Source organism: Panthera leo, chromosome D1 (assembly GCF_018350215.1).
Source record: "Panthera leo isolate Ple1 chromosome D1, P.leo_Ple1_pat1.1, whole genome shotgun sequence".
NCBI lineage: Eukaryota > Metazoa > Chordata > Mammalia > Carnivora > Felidae > Panthera > Panthera leo.
Window position 1 is genome coordinate 10,971,074 of NC_056688.1, and position 24,437 is coordinate 10,995,510.

At 46.2% G+C, this 24,437-nt stretch overlaps 1 protein-coding gene across 1 annotated transcript in view; it reads left to right on the forward strand.

Moving 5' to 3' along the window:
- The first annotated feature begins 432 nt into the window (after positions 1–432).
- NCAM1 (neural cell adhesion molecule 1) overlaps positions 433–24,437 on the forward strand; it is a 387,986-nt gene continuing 363,981 nt past the window's right edge. The window contains exons 1-5 of the mRNA XM_042904392.1: positions 433–516; positions 5,998–6,198; positions 11,614–11,797; positions 13,405–13,520; positions 23,037–23,106. The gene's annotated coding sequence lies outside the window, so the exon portion shown is untranslated. The remainder of the gene's footprint in view (positions 517–5,997; positions 6,199–11,613; positions 11,798–13,404; positions 13,521–23,036; positions 23,107–24,437) is intronic.

A 24,437-nucleotide genomic window follows, 5' to 3' on the forward strand; every position in this document is an offset into this window, starting at 1 on the left:
GAGACTTTCTCATCTACCCAGTGCCTTGTTTTCCCAATTATTAACATTTTAAATTAGTATGGTCCAGAGCCTGGGTGGCTCAGTGGGTTGAGTGTCTGACTTGGTTTCGGCTCAGGCGATGATCCCACAGTTTGTAGATTTGAGCCCTGCATCTGGCTCTGTGCTGGCAGTGCAGAGCCTACTTTGGATTCTCTCTCTCTCCCTCTGTCTCTGCCCCTTTCCTGCTTTCACTGTCTCTGTCTCTCTGCAAATAAATAAATAAAACTTTAAAATTTTTTCTTCAAAAAATAAAAATAAATTAGTATGGTGCATTTATTAATGTAAAATCAATATTGGCACACTGGTTTAAACTAAAGTCTGCAGTTTATTCAGATCTCCTTAGTTTTTACCTGATGTCCTTTTTCTGTTCCAGGATCCCATCCAAGGCACTGCATTACATTTAGTTGTCTCCTTAGGCTCCTCTCTGCTGTGACAGTTTCTCAGACTTTAATTGTTTTTGACGACTTTGAAGTTTTGGTGAGTAATGGTCAGGTATTTTATAGAGTAGCTCCCAACTGGGATTTGTCTTACACTTGTTTTAATGCTCAGACTTGGATTATGAGCTTTTTGGGGGAAGACCAAATGGTATAGTGCCCTTCTTATCACATCATGTCAGAAGTACATACCTCACCATGACTCATCACTGCTGATGTTGACCTGATCACTTGGCTAAGACAACATTCCACTCTGAAGTTTTGCTTTTTCCCCCTTTCCATATTGTTTTCTTGGGGAAGAAGTCACTAGGTGCAGCCCACAGTTACAGAGTGGAGAGTTAAGCTCCACATCCTTGAAAACAGGCATCTACCAAATGATTTGTAATTCCTATGTACCACGGATTTGTCTCTTCTCCTTATTTATTTCTTTGATAGTTTATTCATTTATTTATATCAACATAGGTTCATGAATCTTCATTTTACACCTTGCATTATGATCCAAGACTCCTTTATTTATTTCCTGGCTCAAATTCTTCCAGCTTTGGCCATTGGGAGCTCTTCATTGGCTCCTGTGTCCCCTTAACTTATCCCCGCGGGCGTGCGCCTGTGCATGTGTGTGTGTGTATGTGTCACTTCCTTACTTTCTGGTGTTACAGGATGCCCTAGCCTCATCTCATACATTTCCTGCCCCAGCAGGAAACAACCATTTCTCCAAGGAGCCCTAACTCCTTTTGTTGGAGAATGGTATTAAAAACCAAGATCTGGCCATTAGATGTGCTCATTGTGGGCAATTGTCTTTAATTACAGACTTAAGACTTCCTTCCCTATCTCTCAAATGAACAATGGTTTTGCTCCTCTGCCCACACAGAAGTGAGATCAACAGGAATGCTAGGCCCTCAAAAGTTAGGCTGGAAAGAATATAAAAAAATAATAATAAAAAAGAGGCATGGCTCTATAAATAATCCAGAAATAATTTGGCTGGGAGGATGCTGAACTCACAGAACTCCCAAATGTTAGAGATATTATGTGGCCCAAACTTGCATGTTTCCAAGGCCCTCAGGGTCACGCAGCCATGATTAGACCCTAACTCTCCAGAATCCTCTCAGTTGCACTGTTCCCTAAAACATTATGCTGGTCAAGCCCACTGATTCTTCCATCCCCTGGATGAGCGCAGACCTGGCCACTGCCCTGATGTGACTTTTACCCAGCAGAAACCCCAGTTTACCAAGGGCCAAGCTAGATGCTGGCGCCCAGCAGTGAATTTTCAGGGCTGTGTAATGGGAAGAAGCAGAGATATTAGACACCAGCTAGCCATGTAGACATCACCTGGGGCCTCACTGGGGTAGGGAGGTGGCATCCATCATGCAGATAATGAGGCGCCAACACAGGTGCTTTACCTCAGGGTTCCCCTGGGTCCCAGCTGCCTCTGCCACTCCTACTAGAGAAGGAACACCCATTTGGGACATGAGGCTGTTTGGATGATGTTGTTTTTCTGATGTAACCCCTGTCTGTTTCTCCACCTCCTTTTTCTCTGCCTCCTTCCCTCCCTCTTGGGGGCAATTTATATGTCTCTGGCTCCTTTTAGATGGGGAGAGAGTGCTAATTAGCCCTCTGATTCATCCCAGGCCACCTGTCCCAGGGCTCTTGGTATTGAGGCCAGACTGGGTGTGGCCCCAAACTCTCCAGGGGCAGTGAGTGTCCCAGGGGCTGGGACAATCCCCCATCTGACGTCTGGCCATGGATCCTGCAGTGTCATGGGTGGGAAGGAAGGAATAGTCTGCTTCAGCAGGGCCTGTCCCCTCTGCCTCCTTTCTGGTACACCATCCACACACGGGTAATTGGAGGGAAAGCCATTCCGACAGCCTTGGTGACTTTGACTTCATTTCTCCCCTCCAACTGAAATGCATTTTCTGTGAAGAGAATGTGTCAGTGATGAGTTTCCCAGAGGATGCTCCACCAGCTGATGTATCCAAGGAGTGGCTCCCCCTTCTTCCTTCACACCACCACATTTCCCGATAGAACTCATATGGCTCCACATCCCAGGGAGAAATCTTAGCGAAACATCTCCAAAGAGTTGTCTGTGCTCATAATTGCAACTTCCTCACCTCCCTTTGTCCCCTCCAGCACCACATCAGGCTTCAGCCTCTCTTCCTCCATAAAACTGCCCCTGCCAAGGTCCCAACAACCTCAAGGTCCACATTCAGTGTCCCTTCCTAGACTCCCCACCATTCATTGTAGCTGGCCTCCCCTTTCTTGAATTGTTCTCTCATGGCTTGTGGGACAGCTGGCTTTCCTTCTCCCTTGGTAGCTATTCCCTCTTGGTCTCCTTTGCTGGCTCCCACTCCATGCCAGATCCCTTCTCGTCTCTGTCCCACTCTCTAATGAAGTGAGTTATTAGCCCCATAGCTTAATACTGTCTGTATGCTGAGGGTCCCTCACCTGTGCTCCAAATTCATCTATTTATTTATTTTGAGAGAAAGAGCACAAGCAAGGGAGGGGCAGAGAGAGAGAGAGAATCCCAAGCAGGCTCTGCACTGTCAGCACATAGTCCAATGCAGGGCTCAAACTCAAAAACCGTGAGATCGTGAGCTGAGCTGAAATCAAGAGTGAGACACTTAATCAACTGAGCCACCCAGTGCCCCAATGTGCTCCAAATTCAAATGCCAACAACTTAGTAACTCTGCTTGGAAAGCAAACCCCAGGCCTGAGGTCTCCTAATAAAATACAGACCACTGTACTAATTAGATGATTTTAAACATTATGACCAAACCCTAAGTAACTTTCTGCTCTTTATATTGACTTCTCAGTCCTTGGATTACTTGTCTGAGTATATAATGATTAATGAGGATAATAATAAGAACAACTAATGGTTACTGATTTCTTACTATGTGCCAGGCACTGTGCCAACCACCTTTCATGCATCACTCCATCTAACACTATAGCATACCAGTGAAAGAGATATTTTTATTCTCATTTTGCAGCTCAGAACACTCAGGCTTAGGGAGATTAAAGAAACAGCAGAGGCAGAATAAAAAATCCTGGTTTGCTTGACTCCAGAGCCCAAACTCTCACTCTTGTTGCTCACTGCCTCTTCTCATTAACTCATACCACAGCTTTGTGCCAGAATCTTCTTGTTGATGTCACTCGTCCCTCTGCTTCTAGGCCTGCCATGCCCTTTCACCTGGGAGTTTCATATGGGAGTTCCTGGATATGTCTCAGGCATCATAGGTGCCCCACAGTCCAACAACATAATTTTTGCTCCCTGAAAAATCAAGCACAAATGGTGCAGAAGAGAAGGGTGGCGGATTTACAAGGAGACAGTAGAGGTCCCAGGGGTCTCAACCCTAGTCCACCAGCAATGCTTTGCCCAGGTCTGCAGCATCAGCACCACCAAATGTAATCAGATGTCAAAGAAGTCTTTCTTCTGAGTGCATGCAAACCCAGTGAGGACAGAGGACTTGGAATGAGATGGTATATCATTTACAGATTTCTCCAGAAGAAGTCTGTCTATCCCTCCCCTTTCTTGGGCATGATTAGGGAAAATTTTATTTAGGCCCTATTTGAGAATTCCTAAACCATAAGATATTATCCTAGCACATCTCTGGGCCTAGTTATCATGGTTTTCAGTCTGGGTTCTGTGGGGCCCTAGGGTTCCAATAGTTTTGGTGCCTAGAAAAGCCCAAGCCGTCCACAGGAGCATCTTGTTATCTCTTACGTTGGGGTTTCATGGATGATTTCATTCATTAAAAATGAAAAATTAAGGGGAGCTGGGTTTCTCCATTGGCTAAGCCTCTGAGTCTTGATTTCAGCTCAGGTCATGATCTCACCTTTCATGGGATCAAGCCCCATGTTGGGCTCTGTACTGAGAGTGTGGAGCCTGCTTGGGATTCTCTCTCCCCCTCCATCTCTGCCCCTCCCCTGCGTGTTCTCCTTCTCTCTCTCTTCCCCCTCCCTCTCCCCCCTCTCCCTCTCCATCTCTCTCTCTCTCTTTCTCAAAATAAATGAACTTTAAAAAAAAAGAAAAATAAAGATTAAAAATAGAGAAATGAAAAAAGAATTAAAAAGAAGGAATTCTATGCTTTTTGAAAGGATAAAAAGTATAAAAGACAACAGATCTTTTTAAAATTTCTTTTTAATGTTTACTTATTTTTGAGAGAGAGACAAACATACACAGAGTGTGAGTGGGGGGAGGGCAGGGAGAAGGAGACACAGAATCTGAAGCAGGCTCCAGGCTCTCAGCTGTCAGCACAGAGCCTGATGCGGGACTTGAACTCATGAACCATGAGATCATGACCTGAGCTGAAATCAGATGCTTAACAAACTGAGCCATCCACGTGCCCCAAAAGACAACAGGTTTCAAAGTGAGACAGACATGATTTGGCATCTTGATTCTGCACTTACTAATTAGCAGCATTAAGCCTTCATTTTTTCCTCAGTAAAATAGGGACAATAGTGTCTACATCTCTAGGATCTAGGGAGCAGTGAGTGAAATAGCAGGTGAGAATTCCTAGCAGAGCTCTTGTCACGGAATGTTCAGGAAATGTTCAGTAAACTCCACTTTTCTTCCTTGTTTCCTCCTTGACATCCTGCTGTCTAATCACAGCAAAAGTGACTTAGGGTTTTAATGTGGGGTGGCTTCCCCTAAAGATACCATGTTTCTTTGGCATCTCTAGTCCTATAAGGTACACCATCCAGTGTAATAAGCCAACGAGTCCTTGACTACCCAAAACAGCCATTCCAGAGCCCTGTCTCTGCTAAGCCTAGAACCTGCCTCTTGGGCATGTTGTTGAGGGCCTCCCTGACTCTTCTCTAAGAAGTAGCCAGCTGAGGAGGTGGGTCTGATGGCCCCCCAAAGTCTGCGGCAGCACACATAGAAAGATCCGAGCAGAAGGAGGGCAGTGTGGCTGCTAGAGATGGACACCCTGCAGGGACCAGAGTGAAAGCCTATCTTCTGACATTGAAAAAGGAGTCAGAGCAACTAGAAGGCAGGTGCAGACAGATTACAGCTCCAGGAAATTATGATCAGTAGCCTCTGTTAAAGGAGGAAAGAAAGTGTGTAATGCATTTTTGAAAAATGTCTACTAAAAGTGATTAATTTTTTTAAGAAATGATTTTGGCTCTTGATAGGATAGGTTTCAGTTACCTGGCTAGTTTGTGTAAGTTCGAACAATGCCCAGATCAATGAGGCGTTACCCTACTGAAACCCAGTCCCTAGACTTGTGGGTCTGTTTTGAGCAAGGGGGGAGAATGGGGACAAGGCTGTTGATGGATCTCAGTCCAAGGGGAAGATGCCAGGCTTCTTGGTTAAGCCCTCCAGCAAAGTCCAGGGATTGGAACCCCCCTCTGGAACCAAGCATGGGGGAAGGAGGGGAGGGAAGACATTCAAACTTGAAATGGCAGATGGTTAGGTCCAGAGCAAGGTGCGATTCCTTAGGTTTTATGTACCTTCAGTGAACAGAGATGGAAGAAAGGAACAAGCATCAAATTACCCATTTAATTACTTTTTAAAACTCTCTCTTCATAGGTCTTGCATGGTTGCAGCACAGCATATCATTTATCCACAGGTGTGAAATCCCCACTGAGCAAGAGCTTCAGGACAATGGTCAATCTGTGAGAAATGCTGAGGGTGTTCAAGTCCAATTGTGTTCTCAGACTTCCCCAGGAGCTGGGAGACTGAGGCCAACATACCTGAATACAGCACCACCCAGGAGCCTTGTAGCCTAAGGTGGGGAAACCCAAAAGCTTTCTCCTAGACTTGGTGGGGCACAGAGGGAGAAATTCAGGCTTCCACAGGCTCCAGGACAATGCCATACCACACTAGACAAACATTTGTCCTTTGCTGGGGACACTTTGTGACACTGCTTCTTCTTCATTTATAGTCCCATCCAGTGGGACTCTAATCGGGGCTGCTGAGATGGGACCTAAATGTGCAAGCTTATAAAATTCGCATTCAGTTTCACCCTTCTTGAGGCTCTTGAGGCTTACTCTCTCTCTTGTGTTCTGACAGGCTCTCCTGCAGCAGGGAGAGGAAAAAGTGGCATTGGAGGCTATACCTACCAATTGTATGTAATAGCAGCTTATCTTATTTTTTGTCACATCTGTGAGCGAGTTATCATCACTGATATGCTCATAATATGTGTGGTGGTTACAAGTTATTATAATGCCTTGTATCCCCACACAATAAACATAAATGCGTGTGTGTTTATGTGTCTTTGCCTCCTCCTTTTGGCTACATTGAGAGAGTGTCTCAGGTGTGTGAGCCTCATCTGTCAAGGAGGTCGGGGCAGACAGATAGAAGCTGACGACAGCAGCACCCACATGATCCCGGGGATCCCTGTGCAAAAGCTGAGCCATAAGGTCCTAAAAGCACAGGGCAGGAAACTGTGCCCCAGCAGGCCAGCCTCGGGGTCTTGCTCCTTGGGCAGGTCCGAGGATCCTGCGGCTGTCCTCTCCTCTCCCCTGATGAATACGGAGGAATCTTCACTTCCTGCTGACTGCTCAGGGGCTTTGTATCTCTCCGCCATGGCCCTGCTCTCTGATCCGGTGTCACTCTTTTTATTATTATTATTCCTTCTGTGTTGACAAGTGATTTAAACACTTAACATTAGGAGAAAAGACAAAAGAGGATGGGAGTTGGTGGGGAACCTTTTCTTTGAATCCAGGAGGTTCGTTTTTTCAGATTAGCAAATAAATGACTACAAGTGTATAATTAATACTAATAGGTTAATTAGAGAACATTTAGATCTTTCTCGAAAAAAAATTGTAAAACCCAATGACTGTCTCCTGAGGCAAACCAGGAGTATGTATTGTAAAAAACCCTGTGTAGAAGAGTTTACAGATTACTCTGTCCCTTCCTTCAGGGCTCCATGATTTCTATGAGTAGCTGGGTAATGGGGCCAGACTGGAGGAGGATTCTGGAAAGCACAGCCAGGGCTCCCTCCAGGGAGGCAGAACAGCTGCTGTAGGCATTGGGGGAGTCAGGGCCAGGGGTACCCTCCCCCACCCTGTCTCTCTGAACTCAGGCTGTCACCCTGCTCTTTCTGTTGGTCTCTGTCTCTGTCTCTCTCTGTGCCCTTTTCTGCTCAGCTGTGGCTGTCACTCAGCCTGAGTCAACCTCTCCGTCCTCCAGACAGTGGGATTTCAGAAAACGTCTGTGCCTTGACAACATTTACTGGCAGCAGAGTAGAGTGGGGGGTAGCAGGAGTGGGGTGACAAGCTAGCACACAAGTCACGTCCATTCCAGCAGGCTAGCCTTCTCGGGCGAGACATGCTCTAGCTGGCCTGGAGGAGTGGCCCTGGGTCAGAACTTTCAGCTGAGCCCTGACTTCCACTCACTGAGCCGAGGACATGTGGGATGCAGTGGAAGGGGGATATGTGTTTAATCAGCCCTGGCAGGGTGAGGCCTGAAGCTGGGCAGGACAGAGGGAAGCCCAGCCATCAGAGTCAGTTCCTGTTTGTTCGGGTGCAGCATTTCTGGAAGTGAAGGCCCAGGGCTCTGCCCCAAAGCCCTGCTGCCTTCAAGGCCTGTTGAGATGGATGATTGAAAAGCCCTGATGTGGTTTCAGTTTTGTCTTCCAAAAACGTATGTTGGGGTCCTAACTCCCAGTACCTTGGGATGTGACCTTATTTGGAAATAAAGTCACTGCATATGTAGTCAGTAAGACGAGGTCACACTGAAGTAGAGTCGATCCTTAATCTGATATGATTGGTGTCCTTGGAAAAAGAGGAGACAGGGGCACCTGGGTGGCTCAGTCGATTAAGCACCCAACTCTTGATTTCGGCTCAGGTCATGATCTCATAGCTCATGAGTTTGAGCCCCTCATTTGGGCTCTACATTGGTGGCACAGAGCCTGCTTGGGATTTTCTCTCTCTTCCTGTCTCTCTCTCTCTCTCTCTCCCACCCCCTGCCCAAAATAAATAGACATACTTAAAAAAAAAAAAAAAAAAGAGGAGACAGATGCAGAAAAGATGACCCTGTGACAGTGGAGTCGGACGCTGCTGTGATGCTGCACATGCCCAGGGATGCCTAGGTTTGGTAGAAGCCACAGGAAGCAAGGAAGGAGCTTCCCCTAGACTTTTGAGGAAGCATGCTCCTCCCAACACCTTATTCTGGCCTCCAGGACTCTGAGAGAATAAATTTCTGCTATTTTAAGTTACCAAGTTTGTAGTGCTTGGTTACAATAGCTCTAGGAAACTAACGTATAGCTCTTAGTAGCCACCCTGACTCACTGACTAGTAAGACCTCAGTTCAGTCTGAGAGTGAAATCTCAAATCAAATACCTGGGAGAAGATAAGCAGGTCTCAGAGTGAGCACACAAGGAATTGTACCATAGAAGGTTCAAGAGCCAGCCCCCTGCTGTCCCCCAACTCTCAGGATGTCTCGCTGCCTACTTGGACAGTCAGTATGTCCTGAGAAGGACCAGGTGAACCCTGAACAAGAGAGAGACCATCTCAGGAGTTTGGAGAAAAAGAAACCAACATTTTCTTTCATTGTCTCATTTGTATTTTTAATGATAATAGTAACACTTACCATGTACTGAGCATTTGCCATGCACCAGGCATTATGAACTAGGTAAGGATGTTCTCATGCGTGGCTGCCCCTGAAGTTAGCTCTGCAGCTCCTGAGGGCTCACAAAAGAAGACGTCTTTCTTTTGCACCAACCCAGTTTGTCAAAATTGAGGAAAATGAGGGAGGGGTGGTTACTTTTCAAAGTTTCACACAGTGCCCTGTTATTAAAACTTATCCCACCACCATTCCCTTCGCATATAGCCAGTGACTCACCCTAGTTCCCATTTTCTACAAAGTAGTTTTTGAGTTATTATTTTTTAAGTTGTGCTGCTTTCATCAGCTTGAAACAAACAGAAAAGCTACCTTTGATGAGAGAAGGTCCAGAAAGAACTAGAAAGTTACACGATATACTGTTCACATCCCATTAAAAAACAGGTGATCTGAGGACTCCTCTCCCGGGACCCCTACTCAAGTGGAGGGGGAGGAGCAGGTAGGACAGGAAATCCTTGGGAATAAATGGCAAACCCATATCCCCACCTTCTTCTGCTTCTCCATGAACATGGAGCAGAAGAGACTGAGGAGGTGGGGGCGGGAGAAGAGAGAGAAACACCAGCTTGCCAGCCATTGCCCACACCTACCACATACTGAGGTCGTCACCCTGCCAAGGCCTGTCCAGGGCAGGAACCACTCAGGGAGCAGAGACAAGCCTGCTCTGGGGCTGAGTAGAGATGATATTTCTCAGAAAGGGGGCCAGAAAAGGAGGATGGGTGATGTTCCAATGCAGATTTAAATTTTGCAAAATGGCCTCCTCCTCTGGCAAAATCATCCCCCCACCCACGGTGACACCTCTTCTTCCCCTAATGGGTCTGCTGCAACGCAGCACCCTGTCAGACCCAGTCACTTCACCTTGCAGCCAACATGTACATTATCCTCAAAATGTAAATTGTGAAGCAAAAAATTGCAAATTGCACCAGGGGTTTGAGGACAAATGTAGTAATGCCTATTCGTGTAAGATCAAAACTGTATGAGGAATTATTATAACGTGTAAACTGTTAGCAACTGCAACATGTAAACAATAATACTTATTATTATCACTGTAGACTTCCAAATATCACTCGGGCTTCGGGAACTATAAGGAACATTTCTAGGCTGTGAAGGATGGGAGAGCCTCTCATTCTAACTGCCAGTCCTTCCTGATTTGACAGCCCAGCCATAACCTACATTTTCAACTTGCAGAAAAAGGAAAATGCAGGTCGAACCCCAGGAGGGAAACCAAAGGAAAAGAGGATCGAGGGAAGTTGCTAGAATCCAATTGCAGGGAAGTGATTTGATTTTCTGTGTTGAGTTAAAGGTGTCAGGACCAGAGAGGAGGTATATCAACAGTTGTTTTGTTTGCCCAACAAAAGGAGATTGTGTTAGACCCCTGCTGACCCACAGCAAATCCCATCCCCAAAGGCCTAGGAAAAAGCTGTTTGCTGAGTCTGTGAGCACCATTTGCACCTTCAGGCTGCAGCAAACAGGTACTAGACCAGAGCCAGCTCAGAGACAGCCAGCCCCCTCCTGCAGCCAGAAAGCTACCAGGAAACGCCTAAAGGGAAGAGCTTCATTAGCCACACTGCTCGAGAAGCCAGTCACAGGATCCCATTCAGACAGAGAGCCAATCACATTCTCTGGACAGGACATGGACCAATCGTCTCTCTTCCCCCACCCATTCCTTTCCATTCCGAGCCTTGGCCTACTGGGGCTTGTTTAGCAGCGCCAGTGGCCAGAGAAGCTGGAAGGGAGGGGCTGCTGAGGACCCCCAAACCAGGGCAACCTAAGGAGCAGACTCTGGCAGAAGGGCTGGGCACAGATATGGATGGTAAACTCCAATTCATCGATTCCACAAATGTACAGCTACTGGGTACTGCCTCTGTGCCAGGCACTGGAAATAAGAGACACAATGTTACCCTAGAAGAGCTGAGTCTAGTCGAGGAGACAGAGAAGTAGACAAATACAGCCTTTGCATGGGAATGTGATGAAAGGCAAGCCAGGGCACAAGACGCTGTGGGAGAAGAGAAACTCATGGAAGCAGGGCAGCAAGAAACTGTACATGAGGACGACAGTGGCACCCAGGAGCATACCATAGCCCCCATAGGGCCTGCACCATAGCCTGAGACCCTCACCACACCATACCCATCAGTATTAGTGTGTGAGGGTTGCCATAACAAAGCCTGGCTGGCTTAAACAGCAGAAATTGATTTTCTCAGACTTCTGGAGGCTGCAAGTCTAATTCAGGTTGTGAACAGGGTTGATTTCTTCTGAGTCCTCTCTCTTTAGTTTGTGGATGGCTGTCTTCTCCCCGTGTCTTCAAATGGTCTTCCTTCTATACAAAGCTTTGTCCACATGTCCTCTTCTTATAAGTGCACCAATCATACTGGATTAGGGCTCACCCTAATGACCTTCATCTCCAAACACAGTTGCTTTCTGAGGTACTGGGGGTTGGGATTTCCACATATGAATTTGGGGAGGGCACTTCAGCAAATTACACCATCATTTTTTACAACTGTTGTGAAGCTGCTATTTAGCCACTGTCTCCCCCAAAGCACACAGTGACCGTTAGCTTTTTGTCTTCTAAATCTTCTGCATTAGGTGCCAGGCTGACTCAAACCTGGACCCACTCCTGTCACGTGAGAGGGATGGAGAAGCCCTGCATCTGGTTCTTGAAGTAAAGGCCTTCATCACTCTTTTCCTCAAAGAGCTGCATGTCGATTAGAGTCTTGGAACAATCGCTTTCCACTGCTCATTGGCCCAGCTCACTGGCCTCTTGCCCAAGGTATTTGAGAAGTCACTTTATCTACAATAAGAACTGGTGTTGCTTTTGGAGCTGGCAGGGAGAGAGCCAGTGAAGTGGCCATCCATCAAACGAGGCCCACACAGGCTGGCCTGAACCCCTGCGGAGGGTGCCAGATGTTCTAATCTATCACCATGGGTCACAGGGGGATAGTCTTTGATCGCTGAGACCCTAAGGCAACACAGCAGGACTCTGCACAGTCTGCGTGAAGATAGGGGAGGCACCTGGTCTTCATTCCATAGCTCAGTGTGATGAAGGGTTATGGGACTTTACTAGGAGCTGAGAACCAAGGAGAGAAATGAATGGGCCGCTGGCTGGGTCCTCAAGGAGCTTACATTCTCCTGGGGAAGACTGTCCACCTAAGAATGCATTAGGTTCTGGCTGAGTTGCTTGGGGGTTCAGAGAGGCTTCCCACAGGAGCTAATACCTGAACAGAATTTGGAGGATCACTGGTGCTAGGCAGCTCTGTTAATGGGGCCAGAGAGTAGAGCAGGATGGTCCAAGCGGTGAGGGAGGAAGTGGCAGAAGTGGGATGGGAGAGATGGCCAGGAGGTAGAGGGATAAAAAAACCATGCTAAGTGGTTTGGACATTTCCTGTGAACTTTCAGACTGTGTTTGTTGGGGTCACTGGGGCTCTTTTGTGGTGCCTTGGGATAAGGAGCAAGACTGAGCAAGCGAGACACTCATCAAGGCATCTTGGCTCTGTCCTGTTTTGATTATTGGGATTTCATTTGAAAAAGAAATGTTGTAAAGCTTAAAATCAGCAACTACTATCGCGTTAGCTATTAGAGAGTCCTTGTGGGATTCTCAGTACAGAACGGTATGGTGACGGTGTGGAATCTGAAGCTGGGGTGGGGGGCTGCCACAGGCCTGGAGGCAGGGGCAACAGTTAAGAGACTGGTGTAATCGTCCAAGAAAAGAAATAGAAAGGAATTGAGAAATTGGAGAAAGGGTTGGGAGGTGAAGCTGATTACACTTGCTGTTGATTTAACATGGAGAGTGTAGGGGAGAGAAAGGTCTTCAGTGCTTCCTGAGTTTATTGCCCAGGTGAGTGGGTGCACGCTGGTACCTTTAACTGGTCAAAAGAGTGGAGGGGAGGGAGCTTATTTGGGCAGACACATGAGGAGTCAGGTGCTGGCCATGTGGACTTCAATGTGCCGTTGGGACACCCAGGTAGAGCTGTCTAGGTGGCCATGTAATTAAGTCGTCTGAAGTCTCGATATATCCCAGCCTGAATAGAATGCCTTGCATATTGCAGACAGGTGCCAGTGACTGCATATTTTTAATTTTAAAATTTATGTACGAAGTCTTCAGGGTTCTCTGTAATGTCTTCTATACCTACTTTTCAATCTTACCTCCTTTATACTTCCCAAAAGTATATGAAATTAGAATAGGCCAGCCTTCCCTGTCCACAAAGGCTCTGCTCAGCCAGATCAGCTTCTTAACTGTTTCCCAGTATACATCTCTTTGGAACCTCTGGAACGGATAGAGAGATAGTGGAGAGATAAAATGGATATCTCCAACATTGTGTTCTTAGAAAATGTAATGAAAAGTATGATACATGATGTGCCGTTTCTCCATTTCTGCAGATGCCCTTCTCCCACTCCTGTCTATGTGGCATGACTCACTCCAGCAAAACCTCGTGCTGGTTCCATTTTTTCCACAGATCCTCTGACTCTGCTCGCTTAAGGAGGGTGAATCGCAGGTTAGTTTGTAGCAAGCGTCTGCAAGTTTGTAGGGGAAGGTTCATTCTTTAGAATACACTTTCGGTTTCCATTTGCCCGGAGACTTACCATCAGGGCACCCCAGCCCCACAGCCCTGGGCACAGTTGCCCTCGTCTAGTGATGGGGAGCTTCCCCACTCCTCAGGATGCTAAGTGCTCCCAGGGAGCCAGGGCACCTTGTTCTGGGTCAAAGGCATCTAGCTCATCCGAGGTCCTGGACCCCACCAGCCCGTCTGCTCTGTCAGGGTCTGTTTATAACCTGTGGGTGTTCTTTGACCACATCCCAGTACTGCTGGATTTCCATGGCCACGTGCTGAGCTCACCTTCCCCTGCCTTACTTTTAGTCTGCCCCTACTCCCAGGTGGATTCTAATTCTCCAGCCCTGGGCAAATGCTTAGCAACAAAACCCAAGAGCCCAGGCCTCTTTCCAGCACTCCAAGCAGCATCTCCTTCTGCAGAGTCCTACCTCTTCAGCGGGTGGTAATGTGATTTATTCATTGAGGAGCAAACACAGAGGGTTACTGAGTTCTCCAACCGTGGACAGTGTCTCTTCCCTACACCCACTGTCCCTTCTGAGTGACTCCACTTTTCAGGGTGCCCAAGGAACCCCAAGGTGACTGCTGCGTAGATGGCTGCCTCTTCAGGGGCAGTCAAGGTGTTCAGCTCATTTTCTTTCCATGCACTGTCTTGCATCCGATCAATAGGGATTCTTTCTACCCCTCCCAAGTAAAAGAATGATTTATATGGCCCACATGGTATACTTGTAAAATACACACAAGGCCTGATAAATTATACAGTATTTATTATCCTACTAAAATGATACCCTTTGCTTAATTAAAGTAGCCATATGCTGTAGTGCAAATCATTCTCATTCATTAAGATCCCAAAATATGTTAAAAAAAGAAAAACAGCCAGCAGCAGTTAGGAAGAATACAGTAAGATCACACGGTTTTGAGGCCATAACTGCATTAAAAATAGCCTCACTCTTCAGGGTGATGTTTTACCAAACATGGCCATCCCTCCATCCATTCATTTTTTTAAGCAAATAGGCGTTGAGCACCTGTGCTGCCAGACAGCTTCCAGGTACCTGGGACACTACCTGGCCTCTGTCCTCAAGGGGCACGCAGGCTAGTGTGAGAGAGAGACCAGTAAACAAGCACCACAAGCAGGTAACTGGCTATGTGAGCCACGTTAGAGGCTCATCTAACCTAGCCTTGTTGGGCCAGGAAGGTTTCCCAGAGGAGGTGCTATCTGGGTTACATCCTAAAGGATAATTAGGTCTGGGAAGTGTTCCAAGCTATTCCCTTTTCCGTTACCTTGTTTATTTTCTTCTTAGTGATTAACAGATCACAAATATGGGATTATTTTTTTTTTATTTGTTTACGTGAATATTTTCTGTCCCTCGCCCTTCCCCTTACCACCTGAAGATAAGCTCCAGTAGGGTGCACGACTTTCCCATCTTGTCCAGTGTTTTTCCCCCAGCACCTTTCATAGTGACTAGCAAATAAGAGGGCCTCACATAGATCTCCTGAATGAAAAAATGAGCACTGACTAAAGAGTAGCACGTGCAAAGGTCCAGAGCTTTGCGCGCATAGGAGGTGCTCTGAAAAGGGCAGAAGCCATCATGCCACGTTGCCCAGCGCTTCATGCCAGTCCCCATGTTACACTCCTCCACAACACACGCTTCCACACACTCGCCCCTTTCCCACAGGAACTGGCATTTTCCCACTGGCTAGAGTAAATAAGCACATTTGCATCCTGGAACAACAGCAGCTATGTTTCTCCATGACCTTGGGGGTTAATGGCCGTTGGCTTCCGGGCACCATCTGCAGGGAACTACGGAAAGAACAAACTCAGCTGTGACCACCTGGCCGCTTCACTGGCACCGAGAGCCACGATGGAGTCCCCCCTCCCCCCACCACCACACCCTCACTGTTGGGAAGCTGTGTCCAAGGTGGGAACCACACTGAGGCCAGAGTCAGAAAAATCTGGGTTCAAATCCAACCTTTCCTGTCTTGGGCAATGTACTTAATCTCCCTGAGCCCTTTCTCTATCTTTAAAACGGTCATAAAATTACCCCCTTCATGAAACTTTTAGGGATTAAATTCAGGAAATTAGGGGAAAATTCCTCAATTCTCTAAGACTCAGGTGCCTCATTAGTTAAATGCAGATAATGGTTAAGAGTATCTGTCTCGCAGGGTGATTGTGAAGTTTACATGAAATACTGGAGATAAGACTGCACATGTGTGATTGTTTGTGTCCAGGGGAGAGAGACCAGAAGTGCCCTCCAGATCATCTAATAATAGAAATCACATTTACTGAGTGTTTACTGTATGCCTGGCACTTCAAATTTAATACCTAAAGTTTCTCCCAAGCTGGATTATTCCCAGGTTCCTGTCATGAGGGAGGGGAAGAAAAAGAAAGAATTTCTTGCCAGTTTATCTTGAACCTAACTTACATATATATATGAAGACCTTAAAACGTATATGAAATCCGTTAGATGGATTGTGGCAGATTGTATTTCCCCAAAACAGCCATGACAATGCTATCCATTCTGCATGTCCTTCTAGAACCTTCCACATATTTCCCTATCAAGAAGTGGGGTCTGTGCCTCCTCCCCCTTAAGTTTGCATGAGCCATTGGTTTCAACCAGGTTGGATAGTTCCAGAGCCCATGTTTTTATGGGATGCTGATACGTGGGACTATTTGTAAGCCTTTTTGATGAAGCAGTGGCCCTCTATTGGGAAGGAGGAAAAAATTAAGCTGGAAATGGCAGGTCAGGGCCAGATTAGGAGGCCTTGAATGCCATCCTTTGATCACTTAGTGACACACACAGCCAGGTACCGCCTGAACTACTATTTACATAGTGATTTTCCTTAAATCAAATTTAAAACTATTCCTTTAAAAAAAAAAAAGAAAGAATAGGGGCGCCTGGGTGGCTCAGTCGGTTAAGCGTCCGACTTCGGCTCAGGTCATGATCTCGCGGTCCATGGGTTCGAGCCCCGCGTTGGGCTCTGTGCTGACAGCTCAGAGCCTGGAGCCTGTTTCGGATTCTGTGTCTCCCTCTTTCTCTGACCCTCCCCTGTTCATGCTCTCTCTGTCTCAAAAATAAATAAATCTTAAAAAAAAAAAAAAGAAAGAATAATAATCACAGGTTTTATGTCCCATTTATATTTATCTAACATACATAAAATAAGCATTTACCTCCTTTTTAAAAAAATGTTTGTTCGTGAATCCCACGATAGAGTGCTCCTGTACCACCAGGGCATCTGTATCCCATTTCAGAATCAGGGTACCTGGCAATGCAGAGCCACCATACATCCGGAACAAAGAGAAGATCAAAGGGACCTTTTAGGAAAACTGACCTGCTCTTGGTAAATACCATCGGCAAACACATTCCAAAGACTTGTCAGTGAAAGGTTTTCTGGGAGGCATGGGTAAATCAGCTGTGGTCCTCATCCCTGGGATCTATGTGGTCTGGGAGCATGGAGTTGTGTGCTGGTGTGAGAAGCACAGGAAGAATGTGGAGCCCCTTCTTGGAGTGAAAATTTAGCTTATTGGTAAATAATTTAAAACAGTAGAATTATATTATGGATATATGAAGTTTATAGCAAAAAAAGTCATAGGAATGTTGAATAAAAAACAAGAAAAACTGAGGAATATCACCCTAGGTGTGAGTAACTTGGGGACCCATCCAGAGCAGAGGGGTTCATGGTTCCTTCCTTTAGCCCATGGTTCTGAACCCTGGCTCCACATCAAGATCATCTGAAGATGACCTGGACCTGGACCTGGACCTGGACCTGGACCTAGACTTCTGAGGATGGGGCCCAGGAATTGGTATTTTTAAAGGCTCCTTAGATGATGCTAATGGGCAGTCAGGGATTGAGAACTATTATTGAAGGGGTTCTTTGGTGAGAAAGTGCAAGGATCCCTGACAGCATCAAGGGACTGGTTAGGAGGCTGTTCTGTAGTGTAAGGAAAGCCCACATATTTTCATCATATAGGGTAGAATCTTTGCACAGTTACTTGTGGCACCCCCTACAACAGAGGCATGCACGAGCAGTAGCAAATGCACATGAACTGGTAAGTGTGTATGTGCAACCAGCACACGAGCCAGGCCTCTTTGTCAAGCAGAGTCACTATAATGTGTCTGTGGGACAAAGCCATGACGCCAAGAACTGGTGAATCACCTACAGTCATTCTCCCAGACACACTAGTCAGGTTAGGCTGAACAATCCGTGGACTCAGACACTTCACACTTCCCTGAGGGATCTGTGAGGCTTTTGTTCGTCCTCACTCTGGTCCTGCTTCCCCAGAGCCTGAAGGCCGGGCCCCCTTCTGACTTCCAGCTGAGAGCAGGCTCTCTGTCCTAGATCAGAGGGGCACTTGGCAAGGAACAAAAAGAAATTGCAGCCCAGCTCCAGGGCAATACTTTCCTAGCTTCACAGCTCGTTCTTCTTGCTCCCTGGGTCCCCAAACAAGGGGCCAGTCAGAAATTAGAGCTCCACAACAAGGCAGCATTGTCCCCTGGGCCTGGGCTTCCCTGGGACTTGGGTGAGAGTAAGAGATGAGCGAACTCTCTGGCCACAGGGTCTAGAAAGAAGCTGGCACCTGGGGAAGAGCCATTTCCCAAGCAGCTGGCCAAGCTGGAGTCTTCCAGCTGATGTGGAGACATGCCCTGCCCTGCTGCCCTCTGTCCCCTGAGAGTGCCTTCTCTCAAGCCCTCGCTTCACAGAACCCTCTTTTTGTGTGACTCTGACTTTCATTTACCCTTCCCTGCACAGCACCTCCAGCAAGTCGGAGGCCGATCTTAGAGAAGCACAGAAGGGGTTCTGGGGTAGGAGCTAGGCCCCCAGCTTGAGGTACCAGCTTCACCTCCTCAGAGATCACTGTCCAGAAGGGAAGACCCCAGCCTTCCCAATCCCCCAGACCGACAGCTGGCGTGAAATGCAGCCAAGTGTACTCCTCACCCTCGGACCCAACTCCCAGAAATGGTAGCTGCGTGTAGTGAGGAACTTTTGTGAGGTTCAGGAATTATGAGGAGGCCTCACCCTGATTTCCTGCCTGCGTTTGCACTGAACATCAGTGAAGATCCAGGGCTCTTCCCTTAACCTTAAACCTGGCCACAAATGTCCTCTGTGCCACATGCTCATCATCCTCATTTTAGTGGACCTTTTTTTGGTTGCTCAGCATCTCTTATTTTTTCTGCAACCAATCTCCACCTACCACATACCAGTTAGGGTGTTTCAGGCTACAAGCTGAAAAACAAAAACAAAACCAGAAATTCAATATGAACTGGTCTAAAACCAATGATGCCTGAGGAAGGGAGGCTTCAGGGTTGAATTGGTCCAGAGACTCCAGCTCTGTTTCTCTACCACATCCTCAGACATGTCCTCCTCTGTGGTTGGCTGACTGACTCCCCTCATGCTTGCACAATGGCTTTGGCATCCCCATACTTCACAAACATACATGCAATACCCAGAAGAGAGAGAGTTTCTTCAGGTGGCCCGGCACTCTGCTAAGAGCAAGGGTACTCTTCTTCCAGCAGTCTCCAGAAAACTGACTTCAGGAACTGTAGGGACCTAACATCTAATGGGACCATATCTCTCTAGCTAGTGATTGAGATGTAGACCCCTGGCCTGAAATGAGCTAATCACAGAACTTCATCCCAATGGCCACAGTAGTTGGTCTGTGGATGGGCATAGAATCCAACCTAGGTTGATAATAATCCTTCTATAGAGATTTTCTAGCTGAAGATAAGGTTAAGAGCCACCTCTCTGGTTATCATACTATATGGATCTTAATTTGGTCCTGCTGGCTGTCCGTCACCTCTTCATGGAGAAACCATCTGAGTGAATGATGCCAATAATTAGACTAGTCAAGAGGCAGAAAGACAGTGTCCTGAGGAAGTGTCCATTCTACACAATAACCCCTGCTGAAGACTGTTTCTTACATCTAAAATACCCATTGGATGTTCATTCTAGCAACCAGATAAGGCCCAGGATCAGCCCATCATCTGTGTGCAAATATTTCTCTCTCAGCAATGATAGGAAGGTTTCTGAGTCAACTGCTCTGGGATATCTAACCCACCAGTCTCCAAAGACAGTCAACCTGATCATTTTCTTGCAAAGTACACATTCAGGGGGGCTGTTTACTACCCAGAGTAAACGGATCTGAATCCATGAAATACCAGCAAGCATGAAAGAGGGAGCATCTCTGCAATACGAGAGACTTGGGCAACAGCCACACTGCCCAGCACACACTTCATCCCACCTTCTAGAACAGGCAGGATTTATCCCACAACTTGGATTGTAAACATGAGAAGGATAGGGTACCCATCAGCTGAGGGTCACAAAGGAGGCAGTGTTAACAGTGGCCCCATGTTTTCTCTTGCTTTGTTTTTATTCATTTAGTCAACAAACATTTTAGGATATAAGAATCCTTATATCCTTAAAATAATATTTTACCTTTACTTTTGTATTTCTCTGTGCTGTCCTTTCTCCCTTTCTCTGGTTTATTTTCCATTCTCCCCCCAGCTCCATGGTTAATCTCTGGCTTTTTTATTGTGATATCTTTGCTTTTTTCAATTCCTTCTTCTCTCCTTGACAGATTTCCCCACATACTTTATGTTGTGGTTTCCCAATTTGCTTTACAAAACAGCTGTGACTGAGAGCCCTAAAATTTACTCCTGGACACGGAAGAGAACAAAACAGGAAACACAAAGAAACATGGCATTTTTCTTGGAAGCAAGTTTCTTGTGAGCTGAAAAATTCTGTAATCAGACCTATGGACAGAAGGTTAAGTGATAAGATTTCTGAAGTGATAAGATCAGCCTCTGAAGTCCCAAGCTCACCAACCAGGAAAAGAGTAGGGCCTTCTAGAGAAAGGATTACCAGGAACCAGCCATTGGCATATGAGAATGCAGAAGATGGCAAGGCATTGGGGGCAGATATTAACCGCACTGAACTGTGAACTGGAAGCAGAACTACGCTAACTTGCTAAAGCTTGACTCAACCCAAGCTGGTTCATGTGTACCTTTTTGTTTTGTTTTTAAATAAAAAAGTCAAAGGGGTTTTTTTTGTTTGTGTTTTTGCCTCTTGTAAGGAAAATCTTCATGAACTTGAAGTAGGAAGGAATTTATATGTCTTCTAAAACTGTACTGAACTGCTCTAAGTTCAGGAAGTGATGTCCTAATTGTGAAGTCCAAGGCTTCTTTGCAGCCTTCATCCTGCTTAGCTCCTCTGAAGCTTGCCTGCCTCCCAGGCTTTCCTCCTCCCTGCCTTTCCTTCTCCCTTCCTCCCTCCCTCTTTCTCTCCCTCCCTCTCTCTCTCCCTCCCTCTCTCCCTTTATTTTATGTTTTACCTTTAAAAGCACTTCTTTCTGCATTCCCACCTTCCTGAAACCTTCTCCACCCCTGGCTTCTAAAAGAGTGATCTCTTCTGTCTCTGGAGGTTTTCTGTCTCTGTTTTTCATCTAGATCATCTTGCTGTCTTCTCTCCGCTAGGCTTTATTCCCCAGATAGTGTTGTCTTTGTGCTTCCTCCCTTTCCATGCTGTCCTTCTATCCACCTCCTTGGCTTTCTTTGGTTACCACCTATGGAGGCGATCCTCAGATAGTACCTCCAACCCAGCCTTTCTCCCAAAGTCAAGACCCACATTTCTGACTGCCCAAAAGACACACTTAGTGGAAGTTTCAAGCTTAAGTTGTTGAAAACACAACGCATAGTCTTCCTCCAGCAAATCCTCTTCTGCTCCAGTCTTCTCTGATGACCCACTACACTTGTGCAGGCAGCAAGCCCTATTATTTCTGAACTCTCACATTTATGCCCTTTTTTCCAATTCTAATATCACTGCCTTTATTCAGACCCAAGCCTTTGCTCTTCTCTGTTAATTACAGCAATAGCATCCTCATTGCTTTCCGTTCTTTGAGTCTTGTCTCCACCCGCACTGTTCCTTTACACACGACAGTGCTGTCTTGCTAAAACACAAATCTGATTATGTCACTGTTAGGTTCCTTCAATAGTTTTTCTCCTCTGAAGAGTAAAGCTCAGGCTCTTTGGAATTGAGTCCCAGTGTCCTACCTCCTGCCCTCGTACCCTCCTCTGTGCACCTGTCCTTCCACAGTTTCTTTATTTTAAAATTTTAAATGTTTATTTATTTTGAAAGAGAGAGTGGGGGGAGGGGAAGAAAGAGCGGGATAGAGAGAATCCCAAGCAGGCTCTGTGCTGTGCGGGGCTCAATCCCACGAACCATGAGATCATGACTTGAGTTGGAAGCTTAACTGAGCCACCCAGGTGCCCCCTTCCACAGTTTCTTGACTGCACCTTCTATTGCCTATCCAGGTCCCTCTCCATGGTCTTTGCTCTTCCTGATGTTTCTCCGTCCTCCAACCATGACTCACTCTCAGGTCTCATTCACATACTTGCTGGAATCTACCTCCCTAGCACATGGAAAATTTAATATTTGTTGAGTGAATGAATAAATGCTTGAAAAATTCTTATTCTTCCTTTAAGATTTGACTCTGTCATCACTTTCCTTAGAAAGACTTCCTGTATCACCCCAGTAAGAGTCAGTGTCTTCCTTTCTTGCATAATAGCATCCATGTTCCTTCTTGTAGATTGTTCCAAAGTCATCTTAGTGTACTTGATTGGCAACTCTTTATCCACCATAAACTGTGAGCTCCTTGAGGATAGGGGCAGTGACTTGGTTTTTTGTGCATCCCCAAAGGCAGAGAAAAGAATAGATCCTGGGGGCGCTGGGGTGGTTCAGTCGGTTAAGCGTCGAACTTCGGTTCAGGTCATGATCTCATGTTTTTGTGGATTCAGGTACCACCTGGGGCTCTGTGCTGACAGCTCAGAGCATGGAGCCTGCTTCAGATTCTGTATCTCCTTCTCTCTCTCTGCCCCTCCCCTGCTCGTGCTCGCTCGCTCACTCGCTCACTTGCTCTCTCTCAAAAATAAATAAATAACGTTAAAAAAAAAAGAATAGATCCTAAACAAATGCTTATAGACATAAGATGAGATGAACCAAACCAGTACCTCTACAATGGAACATTCCCCAGAGTGTTTTGTTTGGCTCAAATGCATGGTTTTTGAGTCAAAGTATGTATGAAATGGCAGGAAGGAGAGCATCTGACTTCAGTGAGGGAGGGTCCAGTGGGCTGTTCTCTTGGAGAGAGCAAAGAACAAAAGGGCTTCCACTTTGTTGTTCTTAATAATGTGTCAGCAGCAATCAGGATTTAACAACAGTAGTTAGAATGGGTCCTCTTGTGTTCTGTGTGCAAACTGGGGAAAATACACAAACACAACAGCAGAAATCAGTGCAGTTCCTCTGTTTCCTATTTAACCGTGCCAGCAAGCAGCCCATCGATGCTAATTGCGCTGGGGGGAGGAGGAGTGTGGTGGGTAGAGGGCCTTCCTGGTACCAGGGAAAGGTGAAATAGTGCCATAAGAAAAGCCTGAACTACAAAGCTTATATCAGCATTTATACTCTTTCTAGGACAGGTAACGGGCACATGAAGAGACAGCGGAAGCAGTTCTGGGCCAACCAAAAAAGATCTCAACCCAGGGTAAGTCTTTTACGAGGAAAAGCCTGTCCTTTGCTGATGCTCAAAACATATGTGACTTGAAATTGTTTGTTCATTCATGTTAAGGGGACTGAGTTCCCACTGGCCAGTCTCATGTTGGGAGACCCAATCCCTACCCAGGAAAGCTTTATAAAGGTGGAGGAGGGGGGAGAGGGAGGGGGAGAAGAACTCATGCTAGCTGTCTTGTTTGTTCGCTTCTTAACCTCCCTTGGTTGAGGTTACCAAGAGGGTGCACACTGGCTCTGCTCAGAACAATTCTGCTGCTGCCAAACCCGTCAACCTTTACTTGCCATCTCTCAGTAAGGAATACTAATGCCAAATAGATGAGCTGTGTCCTGGAGCCAGTGACATCCCAGGAGGGAGTGGTGGCATCAGGAGATGGGAGGAGTAGATGGGAACAAGACCCTTTAGGGAATCTAGTGGCCTCCAGAAAATGGAAGCTCTGAAAGTATTAACTTCTCAATGTGGCACCTGAGACATCCTTGTGTGTTTTCTAGAACATTTTGGAGTAGGCACTGGAGGTATTTCATCCAGCAGTGAGAGTCTTTTGGAGTCAGAGCACTGAAAGCCTTAGGCAGATGTTCCTTTGCTCCTCTCATTTATTACATACACTTCCTTTGGACCACTACCCATGGAATGGGCAATATTAGTTATCCATCGGGATGATTATTAGCTTGTTTTCCTCTATCAAGCTCAACCATAATGTTTTTACTTTTTTCCTTGGAGTCTACCCATACAACGAACAGCTGGGCTGTGTGAGGGCTGAGAGCTCACACTGGGGATGCTTGTTGCTGAGGGTGTGGGGCTTGGTGTAGGGACACCTGGGGGATGGTCACATGGCACACTGGAAGGGCCTCTGCTGCAATTTGGTGTCAAGATGTCTACCAGTAGGTCAGCTCCACTCATGAAATAAACCCCCATCAGTCCACATTTCAGCAAATGAGATCTCAAATAACCATTTTAACATAGTTCATTAAAAAGATATAAACCAACAAGTTACAAAGCCATCATCAGGCATCATTCAGGAAAGAACAGTTCAAAATATAATCAGTAAGTCGTCTTTACCTCCTTGTAGAATCTTAGGATAACTCAATACTTCTAATCAGAGACACAGTAAGTACCATATATGGCTTTTTGTTACTGTTTTGTATTTTATTTGATAACTTGTCTATGTAGTCACATGGTACCTGCAAGCTAATCTGAGTAAATAGATGATCTCAAATAGAAAAATACTTGATCCATCCTACACCTTATTGCCATCCCCCTCTCTTGCTCATCCCCTTGTATCTTACTAAGAACTGTGTAAGACCCTT